This window comes from Balaenoptera borealis (genome assembly GCF_965194805.1).
Source record: "Balaenoptera borealis genome assembly, chromosome: 2".
NCBI lineage: Eukaryota > Metazoa > Chordata > Mammalia > Artiodactyla > Balaenopteridae > Balaenoptera > Balaenoptera borealis.
In genome coordinates this window covers 60609921-60633684 of record NC_138867.1, presented here as the reverse complement: position 1 = coordinate 60633684, position 23764 = coordinate 60609921, and positions in this window count along the sequence as shown.

Below are 23764 nucleotides of genomic sequence, written 5' to 3'. Positions count from 1 at the left end.
CCATCTTGGCCAATCTCCCTAGAACTCCACTTGCTTTTCCACTCTAAAATTAACATAAGCACTTTAAGGAAAATGAAAAAATATATACAAAAGAGTTAACTACATTCCCACCACTCTTAACATGGTCAGTTTTCATTATATTTCCTTGCATTTTTTTTCTTTGAACACACTAGATTTTTACATAGTTAATAATCATTTTGTATTTCAATTTTTATTCTTATTTTTCACATAATATATCATAGCATCTTTCATGTTATTACTTGGGCTTTATAACCAGTGACATGCCAGCTCCTGAGAGCTGACCATGAGCACTTCTTCCTAATTCCGTGTTCTTGAAATCATTCCTGATGGAAATATTTAAACCATGGAAGTCAGCAAACAATACAAATCAGAGCTTTTTTTCCTCCAAGGGAGCCAGTAAAGATTTACCAGCATATCACAGTTTATAACCATTATTTTCAATGGTCACCGAATAGCTCTTTGAATAAATACATGATAGTAAACAGTTATATGATACTTATTACATAGCAGGTACTGAGCACCTTATTCATTTAGCCATTTAATCCTAGCAGCAGAACCTATCAGGTAGGTGCTATTATCATCCACATTTTGCAGATGAAGAAACTCTGGCAGAAAGTAGTAGTAAATTGCCCACTGTCCCACTGGTAATAAGTGGGAGCAAGCCTGAGAGCTGGGATTTGAACTCTTACTGCAGCATCTTAGCCTTTACCATACCCAGCTGCTTTGTACCTCTGCTCCGGCCAACGGCTGGGCAGCCACTCTCTGAAGCCAGCACCTCTGCACCGCGAGTCATTCAGTGAGTGGACAGAACCGCAAGGTAGCATCTCTCACCTTCTTCCCGCAGCCTGAGTGCATGTCTGGGGAGCCCTGCCCCCACCAGCAGTTTCAGTTCCCTCTGGGAACACCGCTCCGTGCTCCAGCAGAGCAGATGCACCAGCCTGCGCTGCCAGTTGCTCAGCGGGCACCACCTTCCTTGGGTTACTTTCAGAACTGAGCTGGGTTTGGGGGGGATGCTAGCACACTCCAAGTTTCAAGGGCCATTATGACCTCAGAGACCAGGTGAGCTTCCGTATTTTTTCGGGGACAGGGACTCCATGGGTGACTTCTTTCTCCTGCCCCAAAGGTTAGCGGTGTTTTAAGCTCCTGCCAGGCACTCAGGAAGGCTGGGCAGGATTCTATTTCTGGTGCAGCTGCTGAGTTGCCAAGTGATACTGGGGCAAGTCATTTGACCTCAGCAGTGATCCTTTTACAGAATAGAGGCGTCATAAGACCCAAGTGTGTTCACAGCACTCAGAAGCTGTTGCAGGCACGATGCTGTGTGTGCAGTTTAGCTGCCTGCAGGCTCTCTCAGGGCCCAGCATTCACCTTCATGGGGGCTGGGAGCCCCAGGGCTCTCATTCCATGCTCTCATGTTAGAGTGATAAGTGAGAGGTACGGCAATGGGTGGTCACTGAAGTTTGCCAGCCCAGCTTTGGAGAAGGGGCTCACATGAAGCCAAGAATAGACCATTTCATCAAGAATCGGGGCAGAAGAAATATAGTCTCAGAAGGTATGGGGGGGACTTCCCTGGTGGCGCAGTGTTAAGAATCCACCTGCCAGTGCAGGGGACGTGGGTTCGAGCCCTGGTCCAGGAAGATCCCACATGCTGCGGAGCAACTAAGCCCGTGCACCACAACTACTGAGCCTGCGCTCTAGAGCCCGTGTGCCACAACTGCTGAAGCCCGCGTGCCTAGAGCCCATGCTCCGCAGCAAGAGAAGCCACCGCAATGAGAAGCTCGTGCACCGCAACGAAAAGTAGCCCCCGCTCGCCGCAACTAGAGAAAGCCTGCGTGCAGCAACGAAGACCCAACGCAGCCAAAAATAAAAATAAAAAATTTTTTAATAATTAAAAAAAAAAGAAGGTATGGGGGTTTGATTATCATATGACTAACATCATCACTGAAACAGAAGATGTTTGTGTTCCCTACATGCAAAGCCTTGCAATACCATAGGGATTCAATCAATATTTATTGAATAATGTCATTGTCACTCTAAGAACAAGGGAGGAGGTCTTGTAAGCATCTAGGTTCTGTCCAGTTTAGGATTTTCCCTGATCTTTCAAGTTCTCCAACCCATTAAGTGCCAAATAGGGATCCAGCCAGGATTAGAACATAGTCAACAACAAAGCTCTTTTTTCTGACAGTGTTTCCAAGAAAGGAGTTCAGAACCTGTAAATAGATGGGAGAGAGAAGGAGGAAGGGAAAGAAAGACAACGTGTAGAGGATTTGAAGGAATCGTTTATGTTTAGGATTCCCTTGCCTCTCCGTACTCAGATTCTCTTGAGTGTCTTTGATCCAAAAAGAAAAAAGAAAGAAAGAACTGGATGCTTCTACGATTCCAGATTGCAGAATTGGAGGTACAGGGGAGGATTGGGACATAGATAAGAGTTGAGGAGAAACAGAGCACTTGGGGAGTAAGAGGCAGTTGTCCTAGCCTCCTTTGTGGCAACCATCAACCAATAGAAAGAAGATGTGGGTGGAAAATAGCCATGTGAACAAAGTCCACGTTGCATGACTTGGGCTGCAGATGTTTGAAATCACGTATGATGTCTCCAGCTGGATGCATTTTTCTATTCTTTTGTAACCCCTAAAGACTGATAACAATCATGGGCACTTGCTGAGGCTTGTTTTCCCTCACTGTGATCTCATGTGAAGAGGAAAATTTACAAAGACAGCGATTCTGTATTTGCCATTTCTTTTTCAAAAAATGACTTAAAATACAGACCGAACTTGAGCTCCCCTACAGTGCAGTGATGAATTTCATAATTGTGTGCGTGAACTCTGCCATCTTTTACTTCTCACATGAGCCCTGACACCCGGTCCTCTCAATATGGTCACCAAATGATGCTCTCAGACAGTGTGATGGCTGACACATGGCTAGCCTTCACTAGAGGACTCCGCGCAGTGTCCTGGGTCATCAGTTAGGAGTAATTGGCAGGGCTGACATTTGACTACAGCTAATGGCCTGAGGTGTCCAGGAGTCAATGACTTATGCTCACTCTGACCTCAGCCCTCTAGCAAGCCTGTTTTTCTGTTTGATGGCAGTATTTCTACAACTCATCTAGACAGCACATCATACTGCTGCCCTGGGCATTTTAACAGCACAGTGGGTTATGTTCCAAACCCCTGGCAGTCTTCTCCCTCCACAGCATTGTAGTTCTCGCTGTGATTTAACTTAATTGAGAACCGCCAGCTCCAAGCTTGGCCCAGGGCGGTGGCCCATCCAATCCCTTAAGCCTGAGGGGGTTTTTAGTCAGGGCTGCAAGACATAGGCACACCAGGCAGAAGAAGCGTAATCTTCCAACAGCTACTGGAGCAGGGACTGAAGCGTCAGAAGCAGTCTGAAGGAGTGCAGTTCTTTTATGATGGGGACAGTGATGAACCTCTAAAGTGTTAATGGTGTATCCAGCAGGTCAACAGGTCAATCTGTCTCCATTAGCCGGGCAGGATAAGCTTGGCATCAGAGCATGAGGTTCTCATTGGGTGCAGTGATTTTCTCCTTTCTTATATCCTTTTGGGCCGGACAGTATTATCACCTGGAGATGGAATCCTTTCTCCACTCGCTCTTTGTTCTACTCTCTGAGGACTCAGTTGGTAAGATTTCAGTCTACTGCTGTGGCATTCATACGTTGTTTTACCTCAACTCAGGGTAGAAAGTGCATTATTTGTAGAAACTCAGCGCGTGCGCATGCCACACGCACAGAGACACACTTTGAAGCAAAAGCTTCAAAACTGCATAGGGATACTTCCAATTTTATTCGATTTTTCTTCCTCCTGCTCCTTTTTCATTTTAATACTGGTCAAGACTACTCTATTAATTTTGTAACTTACAAATGGATCACCAATCACGTCTTGAAAAGCACTAATCACATGCACACTTGGACTATCTACTTCCACTCATTCTCTGGGACGTTCTCATTGTCTTCTAGGTTTTACTATTTCTTGTGCAAATTTGCACATTTGTCAATTATTTGAAAATAATTTAGCTTGTCAGTATTTATACACCTTTAAAAATTCCTCAACAGATCCTCAAAACATCTCAATACTTTACTTCATCTCTGCTACTTCATTTCTTTTCTCTGCCCCAAAGCCATTACTATATAGGAAACAGTCTGAAAAGACAGACACCAAAATGTTAACAGATTTTCTCTGGATGGTGAGATTATAAGTAATTTTTAAAATATCTAATAACTATATATTATTTGTATAAAAATAATGCAAGTTTTTACAGTGATCATTGCTATATCTAATTAAAAGTTTAGCTACTAGAGCTTTTGAAAATGTTGGTAAATTCTTCTTATGATCTTTTTAATTTTTTACTTTCTTAAGTCATTCAAAAAGAAGGTTGCAAATAAAGCCCAATCAACAGCCTTTGAAAGATATCAGTGTTTCGTAGTGTTTGTTTCTTTTTCCATAATTTTCTTCTATTCTCATATGTGTTTTTCAATTCTCCTAAAATATTTATGTATCTTTTATCAGTTTGCTAGTGTCAGTCTTCAAAAATCGGTTCTTCAGCTGGCTGACAAATCATAGGAAACTATTGCTCCTAAGTCTTATGTTAGGTAACAGATCATTCTGTCTTCCCTGAGGATTCATAATTCAGGAGCATTGTCAAACCTCAAAAGTAATCAATTGTATTTGTGTTTAATCTTTATCAGATCCAGACTAATTTGCTGATGATTAGTTGGACATTAGCAGTAATATTTTTTCATTGGGTACAATCTATGGACTTTGTGTTCCACTTAACTGTAACTTACTTCAATTTGTAGATAACAGTTGGCCCTTATATATGTACTCCTTTATGGTTTGAGGAAGTTACACTCACTCAGGGCCTCTGTTAAAATAAAGGCATGAACTACAATCTCTGGAGTGTTATTGGATCAAGTTAAATTGCCAACCTGCAAATATATCCACTTTATGTCATCTCTGACCCAGCCTAGGAAACCTCCTAGGGGAGCAAGGAAAGAAAGGAATAGGTAGTACAGGGTGGTCACCTTTCAGAGCTGGTGCTTCACATCTTCCTTCATTCACTCCCTTTTCCTATTGAGTACATTCTTGCTACCTTTCAACCCTTTGAAGCTCCCTATACTCAAGTCCTGGTTGCAAAGGCAGTTCATTGAGCCTTCAGGGAGGCAACCAATCAAAATCATCTTATGTTCCATCTTTGCCAACCTCAGAATTTACCAATTGAAATATTAAACAAAATAATAAACTAGATTTGGTTTTTTAAACTACGTTTAGTGATGGAAGCAGAATGTAAATGAAGGTCTCCCTAAGTAGAATTTTTAAATTGAATTATCCACTTTCTTATTAGAACCTCTCCCCTTTGGCACCATTCATTTCTGTGGCTAAGCACTCAGCAACGTCATGCCGTTTCCTAGGCCTCTTTTTATGTATTTTTCTCTCCTCTAGTTCTCAAGCTTTCAGAGCTACTTCCCTCTTTCATGTATGTTTATCTGTCCCATTTCTATTCTCTCAGTATTCAGCTTATCTGAAGAAGATCTTGGAATCTGAGTTGACCACACTTATGAGCTGTTAGTGTAATGTGGCAGGGATAGAAAGTTCCATAGGAGTATACCAGGCTTGGTCTTATATGGCTATCCTCCCATGTACAAATTATTAAGGCTGTATGGTCCTCCTCACGCTGTGGTCATTGCGGAAACACCAATTAAGGAAAGATGCAGCCTTTAATCAAGGAATGGGAGCCTTCCCCCTAGTGTGAATAGAGGAGACAGCCCAGAGCACAGAGGGTACAAGAATCCAGAAGTGACCTGACAACTGGCACCATAGCCACACGGAATTTATTGGGACCGAGCACCTTCTGGACCCCAGAAGTATTGGCCAATTGAAGCCCTCCTGGAGGGATCATTGGTTTAACCAGCTAGAACTGGTTTGCTCTTTCAGATCTCCACAGAGAATGGGAAGAGCAGGCAGAAATCAATTGAATTTGTTTTGTGGTGAAAGTTTCCGCTGGGGAATGACGGCTTTGGGTTCCCACCAGCTTCAGCAGGAAGGTTAATTAAATCATTATCCTGCTGACTGGCACTGAAACAGTGGATGCCTTGAATCAGCAAGGCAGTTTCAAAAGTGCTCAGCTGAAAACAGAGTTAAGACCCTCCTTGTCCTGGTCTCTAATGGTGACCCAAATCAGGGCCATTAACCTTCCACACTGACAGACTGGCTCAGCTTCCATGGAACTTGCATTAGCTGCACAATTTCCTTCGGAGCCTGATTAGGAGTCATTGGCTCTTTCATGTCAGTTCCTATAGCACCTAAAGAGCTCTGTTAAAACCTAAATGCGGAAACCCAGTGGCATTTTCCAGTGGTGATAAGGCATGCCTTGTTTTCCAGGAGCACAAGCAATAAATGGGCATGTGACATCTGTTAGCTACATTGTTGCTAATTTGTATCTATTATACCTCAGAGTAAGTAAGAGGATATGCAGGGGCCTCTGGTGGTAGTCTCCACCAATATGGTCTTGATCTATAAAGATTTCTTGTCTTATCACCATGAAAAAGGATTGTGTAAACTCATTTTTCCAAAAGGCTGTTATGAAAAAAGGCAATAATGAAAGGGTACACCAGGCATACTATTCCATGGTGTCTCTTGTTTTGTGAGAAAAATTTAAATGGCAGGGTCATTAGTTGACATGGAGTTTCTGACCAGGATGTTTAGTGGCCAACTGCATAAATGATTAAGCAGAGAAAGGTGGAGTGTATTGTATTGTCTTAGCTTCCTGTTGCTACTGTAACAAATTACCACAAACTTAGTGCCTTAAAGCAACATAAATTTATTATTGAAACCGAGTCCCCGGAAAACTGAGTTTCCCTGCCTGAGTTTATGATTTACCTCTCTATCCAAAACTTTATTCTCTTTCTTGTTCCGCCCCCTGTTCCCCTCAGGATGGAGGAGTAAAAAAGAAAATGGGTGATTGAAACTGAGCAGGACCCTTTGGGGCCTTCCTGGGTACAAAAGCTCCTCCGTGTCCCCTGTTTCTTGTTTGTAGAAAAAAAGGGCTTTAGTCTCCTATACCTTTTCTGAGCTCCAAAGAGCAGACTCAAGCAGTTAATAATTTTTTAAAAATTATTTATTTATTTATTTATTTATTTTTGGCTGCATTGGGTCTTCATTGCTGCGTGCGAGCTTTCTCTAGTTGCGGCCAGCGGGGGCTACTCTTCATTGTGGTGCGCGGGCTTCTCATTGCAGTGGCTTCTCTTGTTGTGGAGCACGAGTTCTAGGTGCGCGGGCTTCAGTAGTTGTGGCACCCAGACTCAGTAGTTGTAGTGCACGGGTTTAGTTGCTCCGCGGCATGTGGGATCTTCCCAGACCAGGGCTCGAACCCGTGTCTCCTGCATTGGCAGGCGGATTCTTAACCACTGCGCCACCAGGGAAGTCCCAAGCAGTTAATAATTAGAGAAGTGAGAGAATGCAGAAACAAAGGAAAAGCAGTAAAGAAATAAGAGTTCAGCAATAAAACAAGAGTCCTAGTTCCTCCTCAAGGGATATACATAACAACCTGATGCATATCTTTGAGTTATTCTGCAGAGACTAAGGTCCTCACCCAGATGGAGGATAGTGGCTGTATGCTGACCACAAGCACTAGACCCCAGACTCGTTGGAACCAGACGGTGGATGATTAAGGTTCCCAAAACATCACCCTGTGACCACACCACCAACCAATCAGAAGAAAGTCCACAAGCTGCAACCTTCACCCCAAATGTTGCCTTTAAAAACCCTTCCCTGAAAGCCACCAGGAAGCTTGGGTCTTTTGAGCATGAGCTGCCTGTTCTTGCTTGATGCCTGCAATAACTGCTCTACTTTCCTTCACCACAAACTGCTGTCAGTAAATTGTCTTTGCTGTGTGGTGGGTGAGCAGACGCAAGTTCAGCTCGGTAACATTATCTTACAGTTCTGGAGGTCAGAAGACTGAAATGGGTCTTATGGAGCTAAAATCAAGGTGTTGGCAGGGTTTTGTTTCTTCTGGGGACTCTAGGGAAGTACCTGTTTCCTTGCTTTTTCGAGCTTCTAGAGGCTGCTTGCATTCTTTGGCTCATGGCCTCCAGCTAGCAATCCCATCGCTCCAGCTTCTCATGTTGTCGTATCTCCTTCTCTGACTCTTCTGCCTTCTTTTCCTTAAAAGGACCCTTGTGATTACATTACACCCACGAAATAATGCACGATAATCTCCCACATTGCAAGATTCTTAATTTAAGCATATCTGCAAGTTCTCATTGCCATGTAAAGTAACATATTTGCAGGTTCCAGGGAAAAGGATGTGGACATCTTTGGGGAAGCATTACTCTGCCTACCACACCTATTAAGGGAATTGCTGCTTTTCTCTCTCAATATTAGAGCTGTTTCAAATTCCTTTGCCATGAGAGGACAAAATAGCAACGTAGATATGGTCCCTCAGAGACACAGAAACCCATTTTCCATTATCAGATGCAATTTCAGGAAATGGCCATGTTAAAGGACCCTAAAGATAATGGCACCCCCTGGTTGAACAGATGGCCTCTGAGCACAGCTCTGAGATAGGTGCAATAACAGTTTCATGGCTGGGAAGCTGGGGGAGGGAGGGCGTGTTGGGAGTGCAGGGTAGGAAGGGGGTGTTTGAAAGGTAAAATAACCTCTGAGTAGAATGCTCCGCCTTACTGTCTCCTGAGTTTCTAGGTTATTTGGAAAACCCCCCTGGGGAGAAGTCAGCCAGCCTTGAAAAATAAGAACATCCTCTTTCTTAACTGCCCTCTTGACCCTGAAAAGCTGAGATGGAGCAGGGGCTCAGAGAAATGTGGGAAAACTGAAGGAGCCTGGGCTTGGGAGTCAGACAGAATGGGGTTCCAGCCTCCACTCTGTGCAACTTGGAGCATATTGATTAATCTTTCTGTAAAATGAAAATATCTGCCTCAGGGTTGATGTAAAGACTAGACACAATATACGTAAAGCTTACAGTATACTGGTTGGCTCGTGGCTGGTGCTCAAAATAGTCAGTGCCATTATTGCTATTATTATTATTATTATCATTAGAAAAGGAAATGAAAATTGGAGTCAAGTCTTCCAGGAAAAGTTCTCACACTGTTACAACCACTAGACATTTGACCCAACCAGGGGAGAGAATTTGAGGGCAAGAATGATGTACAAAAATGACTCTCTCTTTCCCACTCCCTGTTCCCAGACACCTGTCTAGAAGAAGTCTTGCGAGAACCTTCTTAGACTCTAAGGAAAAAAACCTGAACACAGTAACACCCTCAGTCTTTTTTTTTTTTTTTAATATTTATTTATTTATTCATTTTGGCTGCGCTGGGTCTTAGTTACAGCATTTGGGATCTTTAGTTGTGGCATGGGAGCTCTTAGTTGCGGCATGCAAACTCTTAGTTGTGGCATGCATGTGGGATCTAGTTCCCCGACCAGGGATCAAACCCGGGCCCCCTGCATTGGGAGCGCAGAGTCCTAACCACTGGAGCACCAGGGAAGTCCCAACACCCTCAGTCTTGAAGATGCTAAAATTAAGCCAACAGGGAAGCAATTTAGTTCTTCAGATTCCTGGCTGAGTTACTCTAATTGTATTCTCTTCCCACAAATTTTGAGGTTTTGAAGAGGCTCCATCTTCCCCTCCAGTATTCAGAACTAGTTGATACGAGTCATACAAAGAGAACTCAAAATATCACTGGCAATGCTGATGCAAGATCATGAATTTAGATCTACAACCGTGTGGGTTTACCATCAATTCACCCCAATGAGATGAACTTACTTACCCAGACCCTGGCATAGCTGGACAAGTCAGGGACACCCCAAAGTACTGGCCCTTGACTCTGGTCTGGCCAAAAACAGATTAGAATGCCTGCGTCCTGGAGACATGCTTGCTCCAAAATAAAATAACCCCAGAGAAGCTGATGGACCATGCTTAGTTCCATCCACCAAATTCACCAGTCAGAAGTCCCACCTCCTCCCATGGGCAAGAATAGGTGAGAGGTAATGAAATAGGCCAGAAGAATTACTCTGGCAGGAATTCCTTTCTCTGCATCAAAACCTGAGGCCTGGATCACTTGCTCAGGGGGAAGCCAGCTGCCAGTCATAAGACTCTCAAGCAGCCCTGTGGTTGAGGAACTGAGGTCTCCCACCAACAACCAGCACTGACTTGGCAGGCTTATGTGTGAGTCACTTTGGAAGTGAATCCTAGCCCCAGTCAAGCCTTCAAATGCTGGAGCCTGTTGTGAATGATAGATTTTGTCAGTTCGGCAGATCAGACCCCCATTTGATGAGCAGCCAATCAGTGAAACAGATACCAAAACAATTGAAAATGGAGGAAGAAGATACAGTTGATGTGCTGGGCAGCAAAAATGAGGTGTCTACTGAAAAGAATACCTGCTACTTGACCCCAGAACTCGGTTCTACAAACAAGGATACATTCTCAGTTAGAAAGCTATAATTTGGTCCCATCACTTCCTAGCAACTAGAGTGTCATTTTCTCTAATCTTTTATTTTCTCTTTTCCCATTTTTTTATGTGTCTGTGTATAAGAATATTGCATTTGTTTGGGGTTTTTTAATTTTTTCTTTTCTTTTTAAGTAAATGGCCAATGATGTGTTTTGACCAGCATCAAATGGACATGGAAAAGCTGTTTTTGTTCAATCTTTTCTCCATAATGGCATACTAGTTCAACTTTTATCTTTAAATTCCATACGTTTTTAATAAAGAAAGTGAGGGATTTAGGATAAGCTCTGACTCCTGTAGGACCATGGTGCCTTAAATCCCAAAGATGAAAACTCAAGGAGTAGAAATAATAAAAAATCATGCTGGTTTCTTGTGATTTGAGTTTGTACGTGTCAGTTTCTTGGGCAATGAACCCATCATCCTCAACCGATAGGCAAGAGAGTCACATAATGTTGAATGTCTAGAGCTGGAAACAAACAAAAAACAAGCAAACAACCACAAACTCAACATCAAGAAGACATCAGAGCTCTGGAGGTCTCCTAACAGTATAGCCGAAGGGATGCTATGTGAAACAGAGACATGGTCAAAGGGAAAAAGGATGTACAGAAAAGAAAGACAACAAACAACAATAGAAGAAGATGGGTGAGGAAATAGCTCTCACTTGACTCTATGCCACGTGCCAGACAAATGCTCCTGGCATCACTTTTGGAAAACCACCTGGTTCTGAGAACCAGCCACCATTGTTGTTCAGCAGGAATGTGATTGGTGAGCTCGGGTGGGAGGAGAGTGTACTAAACCTTTGATAACTACAGACAGAGTTCATACATCACCAACAATGGCATCAAGCCAGAAAAGGAAAAATGTGATTTGACTAGAAAACATCCACCATTTAAGCCATTGGCTTAAAATGCGCTTTCTCATCTTCCACACTTTCATTCCAAGGAAAGAATACAATTGCTATGGAACCAATAATAACAATCAACCTTGGAAGTTGTAAGTCTACTTATTTGAAACCCAGAAGAGTTTTGTTTCCTTAAATAGAAGCACGCTCTAGCAGCGCCTACACTCTATTTCATCTAATTCCTCATGAATTTGTATGTACAGTAAAGCAACTCGGTTAGTATGGTCCAGGAAGATGCCGTTATATTCTGATTATGAAGACTTCAAGCCTCACAGTCAGGCACGACAGGCAGAGCACTCATTTCCAAGAGTTAGAGTTTCCCACATGCAAGTCTGTGTCGGTGAGTGGGAATGCAGTGTCTGCCTTCCTCATAAAGTCGTGTCAATATAAACCGGAGGATTTCCTCTGTTTCCTCAGCATAAGCTCAGAACTGGTGCATATACATGACTTGATGGCTTCCTCCCTTTGCAAAAGAGAAAAACAAACCCCCTGCTGCTTTTCCTAGTTTGGGGCTGCCCAGGACAGCTCTGATCACAGGTGAGGCTTCACAAAAACAAGATGCAACCACTCGCAGCTCTGTTTGAGCCCAGCAGGGCTTCCAGAACACCAGAACCCATCTGTTCATTATGAGCGTGCTTTCCAGTACCTCACTGGGTTGCTTCTTTGTTACCAGAGGAAGGAAGGCTGTTGGAGAGGGAGGGATGCCTTCTAGGACAGGAATCTCCTTCCTCCTAGCCCCACCTGGGTGGTATACATCCACCCCCTTCAGGACAGCTAACTCTTAGGTCCTCTTGACCTCCTGATCCCATCGGCCAGAGCCCTCAAGTAGAGAAGGTTTCTGGCCTTCAGGGGACCTTGCCTTTCCCCTGGGCCCCATGCCACCTCCTCAGATGGAGTAAGAGAAAGGGAACAATTTCCTCCCTCTTCCCCCTTTGTCTCTCTCTCTCTTTCTCCTCCTTATCTTCCCCTCTACACACACACACACACACACACACACACACACACACACACACTGTGATCTTACGATATCATAAGAAATAGATATTTGGTCTTCATTCCGGTTCCTGGCACAAAGCGTCTAAAACCCTTCTAAATCCCTGAGTGGCAGGGCTGAGTGGAGCGTCTTTCATTATTCATAATAAGCCCATACCTGAGTTTATGCTAATGAGGTGACTCTTGGAGGATGGGGGCTGGTTGCCAGAGGAACCAACCACAGAGGTTGAAATGTTGGAACTTTTAGCCCTACTCCCTGACCTCCAGGGAGGGGAGAGGGGCTGAGGATTGAGTTAATCACCAATGGCTAATGATTTAATCAAACATGCCCGCATGGTAGAACCTTCATAAAAACCCTAAATGACTGGATTCAGAGAGCAGCTGGTGGATGGTAACTAGACTTATGGTGATCGTTTTGAAATGTAGAGAAGTTGTTGACTGGATAAATGAACGCACACCGTAAGGGCTTTGAGTTGAGTTTTATTCCATATCTTACTGAGGACTAGAGCCCAGGAGACAGCCTCTCAGATAGCTCCAAAGAACTGCTCCAAAGAGGTAGGGGAGGGGCCAGGATATAGATGAATGTTTTGCTGAGAAATACATGTAATCGAGCATACATCTTGCTAGAAGATTACAGGCAATCACAAAAAACATATCACAAGTTAATAATTTTAGTGCTTCTCTATGGATGGGAAGATGCAACAATCTTGGGTCATTGAAATTCTTCCTTAGATATGCATCTTAACTATCTAGGGGCTCATGTAGCCACAACACAGAAAGCTTCACCCTGAATTCCTTTCAGGTTGTACTGTAGGTCTGTAATGGCAGCAGTTAATGACTTGATCTTTGTAGAACTGGAATGGCAGGCAACATTTTTTGTTTATGTATTGAATCACCGTGTTGTGTAACAGGAACTAACATAGTGTTGTAGGTATTCAAAAACAAACACACACCCCACCAGAGGCAGAGGTAGGGGGATGGGGAATTCAATGAAGGTTGTCAAAAGGTACAAACTTCCAGTTATAGGATAAATAAGTACTAGGGCTGTAATGTACAACATGATAAATATAATTAACACTATGTTATATATCAAAATTGTTAAAAGAGTAAACCCTAAGAATTCTCATCACAAGGACAAAATTTTTTTTCTATGTCTCTAATCTTGTATCTATATGAGATGATGGATGCTCACTAAACTTATTGTGGTCATCATTTCATGATGTGTGTAGGTCCAATCATGATGCTGTACACCTTAAACTTACACAGTGCTGTGTGTCAATTATATATCAATAAAACTAGAGCGGAAAAAAGAGAGTATCTGGTGGGTAAGGAGGAATATTCTCCAAGCATTCAGATACCCTGCATTTCACAGAGTAATATTTATATACTCATATAGTTGAGTTTTGGGGGTTTTTTTTTTAGCATTTCCTTTTCCCTGCATTACTTGGTGTTTCTTTTTGTTTGTTTGCTTAATGGTTTTTCTTTTTAAGTTGAGAATTATGTTTTATTCGGCAGAAATTTTTAGGACTTCAAGCCTGGGAGGCAGCATCTCAAGTAACTCTGAGAGAACTGCTCCAAGGAGGCACAGGGGGAGCTAGGATATACAGGAATTTTGCAACAAAGGAAAAGTAGTCTGAACATCAAAAGATTATTGTTCATTAAAGGAAACTAGACATCTCAAGTTAAGGAATTTAGCGCTTTCCTGGGTTCACTGAAATCACTCCTTTCATATGGTGTTCCTTTTTAGATTATGTACTTCTTCAGCTGAAAGTCAAGTTCATTTATTAAGTACCAACTTAAAACTCAGTATCTCGAATTAGGATAGTCAAAAACAAAATAACTTTTCTTTACTTCCCTTTCCCCAAGCCATACATTACATCTACAAGAAGAAAATTCTAAATTCTGCAAGGGTAGGGATCTTTGACTATTTTGTTTAGTGATATAGTCTGGGCACCTCCAAGAGTGTTTGGCACACTGCTGGCACTCAACACTCAAGTATTCTGTCAGCAAATGAATGCATTCAAGAGCTGTCAGTCATTTACTTTGCCTTACTCCAGTTGTTGTTAATTTAACCTGGGGTTGTATGCCCACGGTATTTTCTTTTCACCATCTAAATCTTTTTCAAGAATTGCTCTGTGTGTGTGTGTGTGTTCACTTTCTTTAATATCACTACGTTACCATGTTATCACCATGGAATGTAAATTCAAGTTAGACAAGCAAATTTCACAAGTACAATAAAGCATTCTGTAGCATACCAAAGTTTGTATAAAGTCTGACCAATCCAGCTTGCTCATAAACCACTTCCATTATAGGTAATTTACTTAGTTTAACATTTATGATTCTTATAGAGATAATAAACATACGGCAGACATTTAAAAAGTGTTTTTTGGGGCTTCTCTGGTGACGCAGTGGTTGAGAATCCGCCTGCCAGTGCAGGGGACACGGGTTCGATCCCTGGTCCGGGAAGATCCCACATGCCGGAGCAACTAAGCCCGTGCGCCACAACTACTGAGCCCATGTGCCACAGCTACTGAAGGCTGCGCACCTAGAGCCTGTGCTCTGCACGCAACAAGAGAAGCCACCGCAATGAGAAGCCCGCGCACTGCAACAAAGACCCAACGCAGCCAAAAATGAATAAGTAGAATAAATTTTTAAAAATAAATAAAAATTGTTTTTCATTTCCCTTTGCATTAGCACTTAAAATACACATTTCTACTTCAAAATGGCATTGACAAATTTTTCTAGTATAACAGCAGCAAAATATAATTCTGCAATTTCAAAAGAGCTAAAAGGGGATCTACAATTGAGTTATTCTCACGTTTACAACTATGATTCTGAAATAAATTTACGTCTAAGCAGCTCTGTTATCAGCTTTTTAGGTTTGGTTTAAAACACACACACATACTTGCCAGGAGGTTTATAATGTTGTATTCCATGTGCTGTTCTGAAAGGGTTCCTCAAGAGCTAACCAGCCCTTAAAACAGTACTCATTCCACAAGGCAGTCAGAAAGAGTTAAATTAACTGGGGTAAATAGGATTCCTACATTACATCAAAAGTATAGGATATTCTGCAGCAACTGGGAGCATTTCAGGATTGGCATGTTGTCCTCTTTAGAAGTAATTTCATCAGAAGAGTTTAAGCAGGTGGACATTGTACCACTATCAAGTGCATTTAAAAGTGACATGTTCCTTTTGTGCTAATTTGACTCCCCTGAATGACCTAGCTAGTGAACTAGTCACCAGTAACTTGGTCACCAGGCAAATCAAGCCTGCCAGAAAGGAAGCCAGTATTCAAATTACCATGTTATTGTCTGACCAAACAATTTATTTTCAACATAAACATATAACCTCAATATGAGATGTCTAACTAAAGCAAGCACCACTAACAAGACCAAGACAGCATCTCCTCTTCTAAGGTTTAGGTTTTACCCAGAATTCTTGATACATGGAATAGCCCATACCAAGAATCATTGTTCCCGCAGCAAAGCCTTAGGCTGCCATGTGCATGTGGATCAGGTGAACAGACATTTTAGTATTTCCCCTGCTCTTCAATTTAAATATATAATCCCTACACAATGATTGCTGCAAAACGTGCCATTCCAAGGGGGACAAATGGTGCCTCTCTAGGTTTTCTAATAAGTTTAGGTCCCTGATCTTCATCATATGAAGAAGGAGAAACATCTGTATCGCTTGACACAGTGATTGAAGACTCTTCAGACAACTACAAAATGTCTCAGGCTCCAACCGGCTTCTGGCCCACCTCCCGTACCTGCCATCCATCAGGCTTCTCCTGGTCCTGCCTGCCAAGAATGGCTTTAACGTTTGCATTCATTTGGAGCTCACTTTTGAAAATTTTAAAATTTGAAAACAAATTATAATATATATAATTATATATATATATAAATATAAATATATATATAACAAATTATATATATTATAATTTGTTTTCAAATTTAAAAATTTGAAAACAAATTATATATAATTATATATATATATATAATTATATATATATAAAAATATATAATTATATCTATACTCAATTTTGCGAGGTGAATTGTTTTCGATGTTCCACTTCTTTCTTCTTACTCTGACTTTTCCAGTCTTGAGTTCTTGATTTTGAGTATTACTCTGGCGGTTGGAATTTGTATTTGAGTAATGTTTTCAGTAAAGATTCATGAATATGTGGACTGAAATAAAAATACACAACGTGAGAGCTATGAGTTTCAGTTTAATTTGGGGGCTTACTAAGGACTATAGCCTGGGAGACAGCCTCTCAGCTCTGAGGAACTGCTCTGAAGAGGTAGGTCAGTATATATGTGATTTGGGCAAAGGGGTACATGCGCTCAAGCACACATCTTGGTAGAAGGTTGCTTCTAGTCACAAGGAACAGACATTTCAGTTAATGATTTCAGTGCTTTTCTAAGTGTGGAAGATGCAAGAATCCAGGTTCATAAAAAATTCCTCCTGAAACATTTCTAACTAAGGGCCTGTTTTGCCTGTTTCCCCAGAGCACAGAGTACCTCATCCTGATCTTCACCCTGAATTCCTTTCAGGGTGAATTGTAGGTCAGCAACTGTAGTGGCTAGTGACTTGATTCTTGTAGAACTGGATGGTGGGCAACATTCTTTATTTCACAATTAGTAGATTTAAAAATCTCTGACATATTTAAGATTTCCTGGTTTTCAAATTATTTTGCTTCCATAATCTCAAAAAGAATTTTGTAAAACACTGTCCCTGTCACACATTTTTAAATTGACATATGAAAGTTTATATCTTAAGTTTAAGTAGCTACAAAAGATGTATTTTCCAACATGGTATATACTGAGTTTTTAAAATAAAACTATCCCTTTACAGTTTTTAAAGTAGCCAATGGAATCTGAATATCATAGCAAAATGATATCCACCATTATCCATTTTAAAAATATATGAGCAAACTCTTTGACAATCAGAAACTTTATATCGCTCTTTTTGTCTTTGAATTCATACTTCCATTCTCACACAGAATTTGATCCTAAAAAAATCTAGTGCTTGAAAATCTTTTATTGGTCATTTTATTTTACTCTGCAATGAAAATATGGATATCAGTTGGATTTTATTAATTGACAATTGACTAAAACAAATATATTACAAGTTTTAATAAAATTTTGATAAAGAGTAAAATGATATTGGAAGTGCATCTCTTGAAGAAATGGATGTGGTTACTTTTTATTCCCCCAATTCATGATTTTGTGGAGGAATGTTACTTATTACTAGAATAAGATAGTGTTCAATTCTATTCCTATATTTTGTTTTTATAGATGTAAGCAAGGAGAAACCTTATTCACACAAATGTGTTTAAAATGATGAAGAGATTTATTTTAGAACAATATCACTCAACTCTGTGAACTCCTGAGTTTTATGCCAAAATGTATATAGTAAGCTATCATTGAAAGTTGTTGTAAATTATATCCATCTATTTTGTTGAAAGTAAAAAACGAGAAACCACCGGACTGACAAAAGGATTTTAAAATCTGGTCTTGGACTCATTTATTTTTTTCAGAACTGACACAAGGGACTTCCCTGGGGGTCCAGTGGTTAAGAGTCTGCCTTCCAATGCAGGGGACTCAGGTTCTATCCCTGGTCAGGGAACTAAGATCCCACATGCCGTGGGGCAACTAAGCCCACGCATACAACTAGAGAGCCTGCATGCCACAATTACTGAGCCTGCGTGCTCTGGAGCCCATGCGCCGCAACTAGAGAGAAGCCCACATGCGTCAATGAAAGATCCTGTGTGCTGCAACGAGGATCCCTCATGCTGCAACTAAGACCCTATACAGCCAAATAAATTTTTTTTTAAAAAACTGACACAAATATTTCAAACTGCCATTTTGTTTTCTAGCCCAATAACACCCGTGTCTCCCAGGTGAAGAACCATAGAACAATTCTCTGTCTTTTATGAATTAGGAGAAGTGAGATTTTGAACAAGGAGGAGGGAAAGGAGACCCTGACCCTCTCAGGGGCACATTCTCAGGCAGATGCATTGTAGCAAAGGGTTAATGGAAACAGTTCCATCAAACTACCTGTGCCCAAGTAGCACTTGGAAGTCTTCTCACACTAGGTCTAGAAGCTGGTGAACCCTAAGAGCATTTCTCAAATATATTAGTGGTATATTTGATGAAATATATAGGTGGTATATTTAAAGAATAGCTTAATTTTTATAGTCTCATACTTATTCCTATGGTTATTTTCTAGTCATAGTCAGCAATCCTGGTTTTTGTTTCCTATCAAATGTTTCCTTTTTAAATAGCAATTTTTCTTTTTAAAATAATGTATATAAAAGATAAATCAATTAAAATTTAAATAGTGGTTCAGATGGTACATACATATGATAAAATTGTTAAGGTAGTATGATATTTTGATGTAATAAGAAATATTAATACATATTTTGGTCTTTGTCCCTGGCTCCTGGCCAGAGCTCCTAAAGCCTTTGTAATTTCCTATGTGATAAACGTGCTAGGAGCATCTTTTGTTCTAATATTTGGTCTTTGACTCTGGTCCCTGATACAGAGCTCCTAAATCCCTTGCAATTTCCTGGGTGATAGGAGTGTCTTTTGTTCTAATAAGGCGACTCTTGTTGGGTTCCTGGCTAGCTTCAGGATGGGAACTGGGCACCAGTGAGACCAAGCCATGTTAGCTGTGTCTAACAAAGGCTCAGGAATAATCCACCTACAACAAAACCAAAGGGTTTAAAAATCAAAGGACTTTTTAAACTGCATCTCATTTTGAAAGTAAAGAAGGACAAATGATGTCAGGCACACGGGAACCTTAAACCTAAGCATAAACCTAGGAAAATGCTGTGAAGAAAGGAAAATATATGCATTTTCTCCTCAACATTGAAAGAGGAAAGAAATACAGAAAGAGGGAAATACAGGAATAAATATGGTAAAAATATGAGAAGTCCACACATTGCAGGGCTGAGTGTCTTTCTCATGAGGGCACTGATCTGGAAATCGTTTCTCACATTGATTCAGACATGTCTTGATGAATATAAAGCAAAAATCTGTGAATGGGGTAATAATACAATCTGAGTAATTCAATAAGTTATTCAGACTTATTATTCAATTCCAATTCCTGAAATCCATGGATGTTAAAGTTAATTAATGTGTAGAAAAGCTTTTTTTGAAAAAAATGTAGACTACTATAAAAAGATTACTTTTTAAATTGAAAAATGATTATTTTTTTTATATAAAGATTTTAAAAAATTGGAATGTTTCCTGGTTTGTATCTGAGACATAGTAATATTATTTCATTCTTATGATGTATATGAGGAGAGTTAATCAAAATGAAGATTTTTTACTAATACGAACTCTTGTTTTCATATTTGCAGCAAAAGTGTGTCGTAAATAATCGTTCATTGCTATCATGTTATTATTACTAGGTGTTTTGATGTATTTAAATGAAAACAATGAGAGCTGGAATATAGAAGAATGTAGGCCAGAATAGGAGGAGATAAATGGGTAGTCAGTGAAAGGGCATAAGGAAGAGCGTTAGGGGACAGAGTTGGTGGAGGTTTTCCAGTTCTAAGAGGTCTCAGTCCCAGTGCCCAGCGCTGTGGAGAGGTGAGTGAACAAGCCAGCCTGTGGGAACAGCAGCAGCTGGAGAGCACCTGATCCCTCCAAGGAGAGGACAGAATATTTAACCTCAGCTCATTTTCTGGGCTCAGTGTTTCTAGATCCTCAGGGTTTTTTTTCCCAAGAGATGGAAATCTGGATTTTTATGTGAACTCAACTATTTTTCATATCATGACCCAAACTAAATATGTCTATAATCTGTAACAGACTCAGGCATCCAGTTGCTTTTTTAAAATTGATTAATTAATTAATTTGTTTCATCTTTATTGGAGTATAATTGCTTTACAAAAATATGGAATGCTTCACGAATTTGCGTGTCATCCTTGCACAGGGGCCATGCTAATTTCTCTGTATCGTTCCAATTTTATTATATGTGCTGCTGAAGAGAGCACAGGCATCCAGTTTTGGGGGGGGGCTTAAAAACGACGGTGACTTATCATAAGAAATCAGGCTTTTGCTGTAAATAACAGGAATCAGCAAACTACAGCCCAGAGGAATCCCAGGACACAGCCACACCCACTTGTTTGCATCTTGTCAGTGCTGCTTTTAGGCTACAACGGAGCTTCGAATATTTACTATCTTGCCCTTTACAGAAAAAGTTTGCCAGCTGTGGTAATATTTTGACCTTTAGCAGATCTGAATCTGTTGTGTTGAATTATGTTCTAAGAAGATTCTACTAGATTTTAATGTCAAATTATTTTGAGTAAAAAAAAAATTTTTTTCCCCAGAATATTTTAGACCATTTAAAATAATTATTGTAATTATTGTACATTGGAAATTTAACTCAATAGAATCTGATAGGAAATGGCTGTTAGGACACATTTAGTAAAGTTTCTTTTCTGTATTTATTGACCTCTGTAGATCATAGATAAGTGTGTTAAGAAATAGACTAAGCAGATAAACAACAAGGTCCTATTGTATAGCAGAGGGAACTCTATTCAATATCCTGTAATAAACCATAATGAAAAAAGAATATGAAAACATATATATATAAGAAATAGACTAAGCAAACTGTAATAAATAAGGTCAGAAATGCCTTTTCCATGGTTATGCAGAAAAAGTAAACCTGAAGATATTACAAATCATCTCATGTAGCTAAACCCTGAAAAAGAGAAATTACTTTCAGCTTGCACCATCTAGAGATGAAAAATGTAATTGCACACGTACCTTACCAGAGTAGAAAGACAGTAGTACCCTGCCTTGGTCGTTTGAGGTCTGTTTTATGTCTATTAGGGAGAGGTGGGGGGAGATTGGTGCTCACTGGCAACAACAATGGCTAGCACATCATCAAAAGGAACTTCTGAATAGAAGGATTTTTCTAACAGTGGTCTTCATGGTGCTTAGATTTTCATGCTTCTGTTATTATTAGTCACTTACTTTCATATGTGACATTCAGTCAAAATAAACTTTTTTTTTTTTTTTTTCTTTTAAACCTGAAAGCCTCCTTTTGGCTCATCCTGAAAGAACTGAAGGGTGTAAGTTTTGGACATCCTTGTGTATGTGTGTTTGAACATCTTTGTCTAATCTGAACAAGTACCTTCATTGTAGGTAAAGACTTTGTACGATTTTTATAAAAACCCATATGTGCATTCTCCAAGTTATTTTGTACTTGAATCCTACTATTAAAAATATATATTTCTGCACAAACAAGATGATCATTTGTATTGATACAATGAAATAGATCACCCATTTGTATGGACTAGCTATAATCCCTTTGTAAGGTTTTTTTTTTGGCTACAGAAAGAGAATTTTGAAAACGTCTAACATAATTTTATTGTTTTAGGCTGATTTCCTTATGTTGTACAACTGAAAAGCAAAGTTTTTTTAATACTGTTGATCCAAAAATAGATGTCATAAGAGTTGTCTTATTCTATTTATGACCCAATTCTAGCCAACACTTAACTCTTTTGATACCCTCCCTCCCACCTCCCCCTCTTTAACCATAACCAATTTACCCCTCTTCTCTAGGGGTGGTATTGGCCTTTTTTTAAAAGTCAGCTCCAGTGACAGCCCCGGGAAAGTCTAGGAAAATATTTGAACTCTTGAAAATGCTTACATTTCACTGAACTATCCTAAGAGTTTCAAAGAGGCTTCATTAAAAGCCCACTATTGTCGTTTTCACCTATTCTTCTTAAGATATAGTGAAGAATTACTTTTTTAAAAACTTTATTTATTTAATTTATTTATTTTTGGCTGCATTGGGTCTTCGTTGCTGTGCGTGGGCTTTCTCTAGTTGTGGCGAGCGGGGGCTGCTCTTCGTTGCGGTGCACGGGCTTCTCATTGCGGTGGCTTCTCTTGTTGCGGAGCATGGGCTCTAGGTGCGCAGGCTTCAGTAGTTGTGGCACATGGGCTCAGTAGTTGTGGCTCGCAAGCTCTAGAGCGCAGGCTCAGTAGTTGTGGCACACGGGCTTAGTTGCTCCACAGCATGTGGGATCTTAGTTCCCTGACCAGGGATCGAACCCACATCCCCTGTACTGGAAGGCAGATTCTTAACCACTGGACCACCAGGGAAGTCCCTGTTATTGATTTAAATTTTGATTTTATTATAGTCAAATAACATAGTTTTCATGAGACTGAGTCTTTGGAATAGATTGACACTTGCTTTATGTTCTAGAATGGGAGTTGTCAAACTGCAACTTATGGGCCAAATGTGGCTTGCTGCTTGTTTTTTGTTTGTTTGTTTGTTTTGACTGCACTGCTCGTCTTGCAGGATCTTAGTCCCCGGACCAGGGATTGAACCTGTGCCCCTGCAGTAGAAGTCCTAACCACTGGACTGCTGGGGAAGTCCCTTGCTGCTTGTTTTTTTGTTTCTGCTTTTTTTTTTCTGTTTTTGGCGGCATTGGGTCTTCGTTGCTGTGTGTGGGCTTTCTCTAGTTGCAGCAAGCGGGGGCTACTCTTTGTTGCGGTGTGTGGGCTTCTCATTGCAGTGGCTTCTCTTGTTGCAGAGCACGGGCTCTAGGGACAAGGGCTTCAGTGGTTGCAGCACAGGTCTCAGTAGTTGCAGCACATGGGCTTCAGTAGTTGTGGCACACGGGTTTAGTTGTTCTGTGGCATGTGGGATCTTCCCAGACCAGGGATCAAACCCATGTCCCCTGCATTGGCAGGTGGATTCTTAACCACTGAGCCACCAGGGTAGTCCTGCTGCTTGTTTTCATAAATAAAGTTTTATTGGTATACAGCCACACTCATTTGTTTACATATTGTACATGTCCACAAAAGCAAGAATTGAGTAGTTGAGAGAGGGACCATATGGTATTCCAAGCCAAAATATTTATTATCTGTCTCTTTACAGAAAAGGTTTACCAAACCCTGGTCTAGAACATAACTGCTTCATTTGTGTTAAAAATGCATATTCTCTGGAATTGAGGATACGGGGAGGGGGAAGGGTAAGCTGGGACAAAGTGAGAGAGTGGCATGGACATATATACACTACCAAACGTAAAATAGATAGCTAGTGGGAAGCAGCTGCATAGCACAGGGAGATCAGCTCGGTGCTTTGTGACCACGTAGAGGGGTGGGATAGGGAGGGTGAGAGGGAGGGAGACGCAAGAGGGAAGAAATATGGGGACATATGTATACGTATAACTGATTCACTTTGTTATAAAGCAGAAACTAACACACCATTGTAAAGCAATTATACTCCAATAAAGACGTTTAAAATAAAAAAAGCATATTCTCCAAATCACGGGCACTGAGTTTATATTTATATTGACTTCCTTATTTGTGTTCTTCAGATCTTCTTCTATACATTCATTGATATTTTTTGTCTAC